Source organism: Centroberyx affinis, unplaced genomic scaffold (genome assembly GCF_046629955.1).
Source record: "Centroberyx affinis isolate AG114_WGS23_722 - 3 ecotype Tasmania unplaced genomic scaffold, CSIRO-AGI_Caff_v1 ptg010548l_1, whole genome shotgun sequence".
NCBI lineage: Eukaryota > Metazoa > Chordata > Actinopteri > Beryciformes > Berycidae > Centroberyx > Centroberyx affinis.
In genome coordinates this window covers 7127-13972 of record NW_027284861.1, presented here as the reverse complement: position 1 = coordinate 13972, position 6846 = coordinate 7127, and the positions used below count along the sequence as shown (strand labels likewise).

The following is a 6846-nucleotide window of genomic DNA, read 5'->3' as shown; positions in this document are numbered from 1 at the left end:
TTTCTCTGTCTTTAGGATGTAACTGTCTAAAGATAAACTTCTTATGGTCAAGCAGCTTCATCTTGCAGTTTTAAAACATCTCTTCCTTTTCTCCTCCTCCGTCCATCTGTCTGACTCTCTCTCTCTACCTGTCTGTCTCTCGCTTTCAATTCATTTTAATGAGCTTTTACTGTCATGACATACATGTGTACATGTTGCCGAAGCGTGCAACAACAAAACGACAAATACTTTAGAAGGAATTTAGAAGGAAGTAAATATAAGAAAAATAGTATCAATTATATAACAGATCAGACTTAAGTCAAGTCAAATTTTATTATCCCACTTGGGGAAATTTAGACTCTTCTTTACATGGAATAGTGGTGAGTAATCTCTCTCTCTCTCTGTACCTATCTTTCTCTCACTCTGTCTCTCTCTCTCTCTCTCTCTCTCTCTCTCTCTCTCTCTCTCTCTCTCTCTCTCTCTCTCTCTCTCTCTTCAGGATGTGTTGTTTCTGGACAGCAGTAACGTGAACTGGTGCACTACAGTATATAACATTGTATAACATCTCTCTTTGTCCCTCTCTCTCTCTCTCTCTCTCTCTCTCTCTCTCTCTCTCTCTCTCTCTCTCTCTCCCTCTCTGTCTCTCTCTCTCCCTCTCTGTCTCTCTCTCTCTCTCTCTGTCTCTCTCTCTCTCTCTCTCTCTCTCTCTCTCTCTCTCTCTCTCTCTCTCTCTCTCTCTCTCTCTCTCTCTCTCTCCCCCTCCCTCCCTCTCTCTTCAGGACGTGTCCTGTCTGAACCGGGACACCAGTAAGGTGATAGTGGTTGACTGTAAGCGGGAGGCGTTCAGTCTGCAGCCGGTTTAACGGCATGGCTCTGAAGAAATGGGACGGCAAACTCTGAGGACCGGACGCTCTACGACCTCGCCAACTTCCTCAAGAGTAAGAGACTGAGGGAGAGAGAGGGAGAGAGGGAGAGAGAGAGAGAGACTGTGTGTGTGAGAGAGAGAGAGAGAGAGACTGTGGGTTAGAGAGAGAGTATGCATGTTTCATTCTTCTCCTGGTTCAGGACAATTCAAACAGAAAACCAGTTGTCTCACCTGCTCTCCTCCTCTCCTCCCTCTCCTCTCTTCCTCATTTCCTCTCCTCCTCCTCTCTCCTGTCCTCCTCATCTCCCCTCCTCTCTCTTCTCCCTCCTCCTCTGCTCCTCCTCTCCTCCTCTCTTCTACCTCATCTCCTCTCTCTTCTCCCTCTTCTCCTCCTCTTCTGCCTCCTCCTCTCCTCTCTCTTCTCCCTCCTCTCTTCTTCTGCTCCTCCTCTCCTCTCCCTTCTCCCTCCTCTCCTCTCTTCTCCCTCCTCCTCTCTCTTCTCCCTCTTCTCCCTCCTCTCCTCTCTCTTCTCCCTCCTCTCCTCTCTCTTCTCCCTCCTCCTCCTCCTCCTCCTCAGCCATTGCTCTGAGTGGAGTGGACGATGTGCGTTCTGTGTTGGAGAACTACGCCCTGGAGGACGACCCCATCGAGGCCTTCAAGCGCAGACAGGCTCAGCTGGCGCAGGTCGGGGGAGAAATCCAACGCACCCCCAACACCTCACCTCACTACGAAATTGCTGTTTGTCATTTGTTTTATTTTGAAGGAAGCTGCGTTAAAGGGATAGTTCAGCCAAAAATAAAATTTGGTCAATTGCAGTGAATGGAGTCCAGTCCTTTAGGCCTTCAAAAATTAATTATTTAATGCAAATCGAGTCTTCCTACATTGTATTCTACCGCGACCTATTAACTTCTTTCTTTCTGCCTACCTGTGTCTATTTACATCTGTCTCTTTATTTACCTGTCTGTCTCTCTGCACCTGTCTGTGTGTGTGTGTGTGTGTGTGTGTGTGTGTGTGTGTGTGTGTGTGTGTTCAGGAGGAGGAGCAGCGTCTGGCGGAGCTCTCCCAGCAGAAGAAACAGGGAATGTCTCTGGGCTCCATCGCGTCGCGGTTCTGGCGCTCCAACAGCAGTGAGCCCCGCCCCTCTCACACATCCACCAATCGCAGCCCAGCCCTCCACCCTCTCTGGCCGACGGGTGGGCGGGTTCGGCGTCGGGGAGGGGCGGGGCCGAGAGAGAGAGAGAGCGGGCGACCCGCCTCGGCGGTCTCCGCTGTCACAAACAACCAATCACGTCTCGGTGGGCGGGGTCTGCGGTGCTGGAACGGAGCGAGGACATTGGCTAGACTCTGCGCCAATGAGAGAGGCGCTTCCTGGTTCTCGGAGGCGGGGGCGACGGCAGCCTCCCCCTTTTGTCGCTCATTGGTCATCTTGGTGTCACCTGATGCATAGTAAACTGCTGATTGGTTAAAAAAGAGACGATCTACGCCAGCTTCAGACTCTGTCAGTGGCTTTGGAGGCTGATCTGGGACCAGCGCTGCTATCGCAACTCCAGCTCTGGTCTGGCTCTCCGACACACAGGATCTGAACTGGGATCAGCACTGCAGTGTCCCTTCAACCATGCGTTTCAGAATTTTTTTTTATTTTATTTTCTATTTTTCTGCAAGAAGTAATGTATATCTAAGACTGTTTTGACGGGCTGTCGGAGACAATGTTAAAATAATTATGAATATTCTTTATAATAATAGAAAATAAAGGATAGTAATGTTCTTTAGAATATGTCAGAATATGTTGAACTATGTCACGCTGAGTCTGGCCAATGACACGCCAGGACTGCAAAGGCGGTTTAGCCAATGGAGGAAGGAGGGAGGGAGAAGTGGGCGGGGCTTTCACAGAGAGAACACACACCCTGCGTGCGTTCACATGCTGCTGGGAAAGTTCCACATCGGGACTTCCAGGTCGGTTGCTTTCATGTGCTATTTGTCGGAAAATCAAACCTGGAAGACAAACGACAAACAAACATGGCCGTCCTGCAGCTTAACAAGTTAATTTGACGAACTTCATTTAAACAAATGATGGTTAGTCTGCTAACTACAAACCTGTAATAAAGCTGCATGTGTATAGAAGTGTTTTCTTACTGTTGACTGGTCAGCGTTGCGTCATAAGTCGGAAACTCGGGGAAGCAGAATTTTCTCAGAAGTTCCAGTTTCATCATCCAGCTGTGAATGGCGTTCATGTGAAATTTCCAAGTAGTGAATTTGTTTTTTTCCGATACATAGCATGTGAAAGCAAGGACAGTATGTCAGAGCGTTGTTCCTTTGAGCCAGCTGGACACCAGACAGCTGGACGAAGAGAAAATATGGCAATGCGGGAAAAAAAATAATTCTGTCGATTGAGGGTGAGGGTGTTTCAGCCCTTGGCAACACAACGCAACACCAAACCAACCCACCGTTTACAAACTTTACATTTTAGACATTTATACGACTCAACAGTAGAATAAGCTTCAAGTCCTAGAACACCAACATTACAGCCAACCAATACTAAGGAGGTCAAGGGTCAGAGGTCACAGCACCCAGACACTAGATGGACCCGGATAATGCTGTGACCCTGGAGTGATCATGTACGAGAGGAAACTACAAGAGCCATGTAGTGTTTGGACAGTGGGAGGAGTCTAGTGTGTCACTGTTGTCGGGAGAAAACCTTCTAAGGCTGCGTTCACACACACATTTCCAATACATGTCCGGTAAATCCATACTGCCTTTATGATCGCTGTTGCGGTAACGGAAATTCACTTATTACAACGTCCAGTTTCTCCACCGGCACTTTCACTTTCTCCATATTTGTTGTTGCTATGGAAACGGCCGGCGTCTCTGTGATCGCGATTGGTCGGCTGGGGGGGAAAAAGCGGTTCCACGTCACCCGGGCCGCTTCCCTTTTGCTTTTAATGAGAAAAGGGCTGCTGTCTGTGAACGCAGCCTAACCTTTTTTTTTTTTCTTCATGTTTTTAGTCGAGCTCAAGTATTACAGTCCTCTATGGCAGTGGTTCTCAAAGTGGGGTCCAGGGACCCCTAGGGGTCCTTGAGGGGGTTCCAGGGGGTCCCCAGCAAAAAGGGGAATCATTTATTTTCACTATAATTCCATCCATAAGTAACACAATGACAGAATGTATGACTATTTTGGTCATGGGTTTCATACACTTTCTGTAATAAAACATCTAAAAGCAAAAATCTTATCAAATGGGGGTCCGTGGTCTAATTTGTGTCAGTGTAGGGGTCCTTGACGTGAAAACGTTTGAGAACCACTGCTCTATGGGTTGGATATTTTACTCCCCTCTGCTGTCTGAGACCCTTTCAAAACAAAACAAAAACCAACAGAAATGCATGATGGTTAATCTAAAAACGAGGCTTTTTTTTAAATTTCCTGGAGTTGACTGTGCAGCTGACAGGTTTTCCTCTGGCAGCAGTGTGTTGCTGTAGCTGAAACCGGTGAGAGTTTGTCTCTGTGCTGCTGTCGTTTGGCTCGTGCTTTTCTTCTTCTTCTTCTTCTCCTCCTCCTCCTCCTCCGGTTTCCTTCTCTCTCTTCATAGACTGTAGGTTCATCTACCAGCTGCATAAAGATGGCAGCCTCCGGGTTTGATGTCAGTCCTTCGTTCGTAATACAAAACCGCTGGAAAACCACTTCAGTTCAGAAAGTGCTGAGGTGTAATCAGCTAAAATTAGGGATGCACAATTAATCTTAAAAATACTGAACAAGAATATTGGCTCCTACAATTTCCAACTCTTACTGCACTGCATTTGTTTCAGCTCTGAGGTCTGATGCTCTCAACTCATATTGCAATATTTAACAAAAAACAAATCCCTTTTTTGTTTTTGTAAGGATCATGCAACTTTTTAACCCAGCTGTGACTTCAACACAGACTTACAATAAGATAAACATCACAGACTACAAATTACAGAAGCTGCAGTGAGGTAGTTCAAGCCTTTTTCAGGAAGAGCTTTGTATTTTTTTTACCTGGTCTGTTGGAAACGTTGATTTGAATGGGAATTACCATTTTATCCAGTTCCGTGGTATTTATTATTTCACAGCCCAGTTGCATTGTGGGATGGACCTGGAGGACTGAATGACATCACTCCAGGAGGCGTCCATTTTGAAACAGTTTAAACCCAGCCTAACTCTGCACTCTCTTAACCTTTCTTGTCCCCGGTAGAGTCGGCCCGTAGGGAAAGATCCAGGCGAGGGAGCCGGGAGGTAGTGTTGAGACTCGGCCGCTGTCTGCATCATGTGCTTGTTGAATATTCTGTGAGTTTCAGTTGATGTGAACCATTTATCCACCAACAACATCCTCAATAAAGGAAACAAAACGACACACTATATATCGTTATGAAGTTTGACTTAAAGGGGTTTCAGTGCCGTTGTTTTCTTTCATGTTCGGCAAAGTGTGTAAATTGTGTCGACACTTTTCTTACAGGCTGGTTATTCGTGGATTTCTACTTCTAGCCTTTTGAACACACAACTCCCATTCGTTTCCAACAGCAAACTATTGTTTTTCTTCTCTGAGTGTTCCTGACCACATCCTTGTGGATTCATTTGAATAGAATAATAATGATAAAATTCCTTGCTAGTAACAAAGCATCAAACAGTGGAAACTTAATTTTGATCCCCTGCCATGTCAGTTATATAAAGGCTGTAAATGTTTTTATTACTGATCAGTTGCCCCAGTTTTTCCTTTTTGAGCTTCCAGCTGATAACACTTCTCCACTTTGTTTTTTAAGTATTGAATTTTCTCAATTTCAGAGTGCCTGTTAAAAAAATACTACTTCATTATACTCATTCAAAAATATTCATTCACCATAGTCTGCTATGGTCCAATGGGACCTAACACTAACTGAACTGTCACTGTTCAGTAAATCGGTTGCAAGGGTTGAAGAAACAAATTACATTTACTCTTGTTTTGTTGAGTAATTATTTCAATATTTCAATAATATGTTTTAACTGAAGTAGTAGGCTACCTTGCCACGCTTCAAATGACATCCATAAGAGAGTACATACATTATGTAGGCTCTCCATAGGCATCAGTAACGTAAAATGAATTAACTGTAACATTAAGTGCTCAAAGTTATCCATGATAGTAGCTTAGTTAACATCTGTCCAGCTACAGTATATTGGTTAGCCTGGTGTTTGTCTAGCTAGGTCAGTAGCCTTGCTAGCTACTTGGATAGCTAGTAGCGACAGGACAGTTTCAGGTTTGTTTTTTGTTTATTTGTTTGATTTCATTAAAGATTGAATATTATCAAGATTTTAAGAATCTTATAACCTGCTAGTAGCTTTGTTAACATCCAGCCAGCTGCAATATTCTTTGTTTGTGTTAGCCTGGTGCCGGCTAGAGACTTTGCTAGCCTTGCTAGCTAGTTGGAAAGCTATCAAAGAAACATCAGTGTATCCATGTTACTGAATAATGGGGATGGAAATATCAGTTGGGATTCTGAGACAAGGTTTGGAAAATAAGAATCAGATTTTATTGGCATTTTCCAAATGTTTGAAACGGCACAAATAAATAGCACATTTGAAAAAAAACACAAATTGAGCAAAACACTACAATCTGTGAGGCATGTACGTCACAATATTAGTTACATCCCCAACCCATATATAGCCAAAGCTGAAAAAACAAAATAAAATCTGCAGTGTCTAAAAATGGAGGTCTGGGGAAGGTCATGAATTTTAGCTAGCGTAACACTTAAGAGTGGCCTCATTTCAGTGTATTAACCTGTGGAAAAGTATTGAGAGTAGCCTAATACCTTTTGTATTCAATGAAATACAATTTGGGGCAGAGGGCAACTGGTTGTGCATCCACTATTACTGTGTATTTAAGATACTTTTCCATAGGTAAATAAACAATTTGAAAAGCTGGAATGTGTTGCTGAGTTTTAAAATATAGAATGCGTAGGACTCCTTAGTTCTCCCTCAGTCTGTCCTGACCGAACCTTCCAGACGAGGTGTCAGGAATCCT

General features: G+C 44.3%; 1 pseudogene; it reads left to right on the top strand.

Annotated features, from left to right (window-relative positions):
- Nucleotides 1–758: 758 nt before the first annotated feature.
- LOC139640765 (mitochondrial import inner membrane translocase subunit TIM50-like) lies at nucleotides 759–5370 on the top strand (annotated as a pseudogene).
- Nucleotides 5371–6846: the final 1476 nt, after the last annotated feature.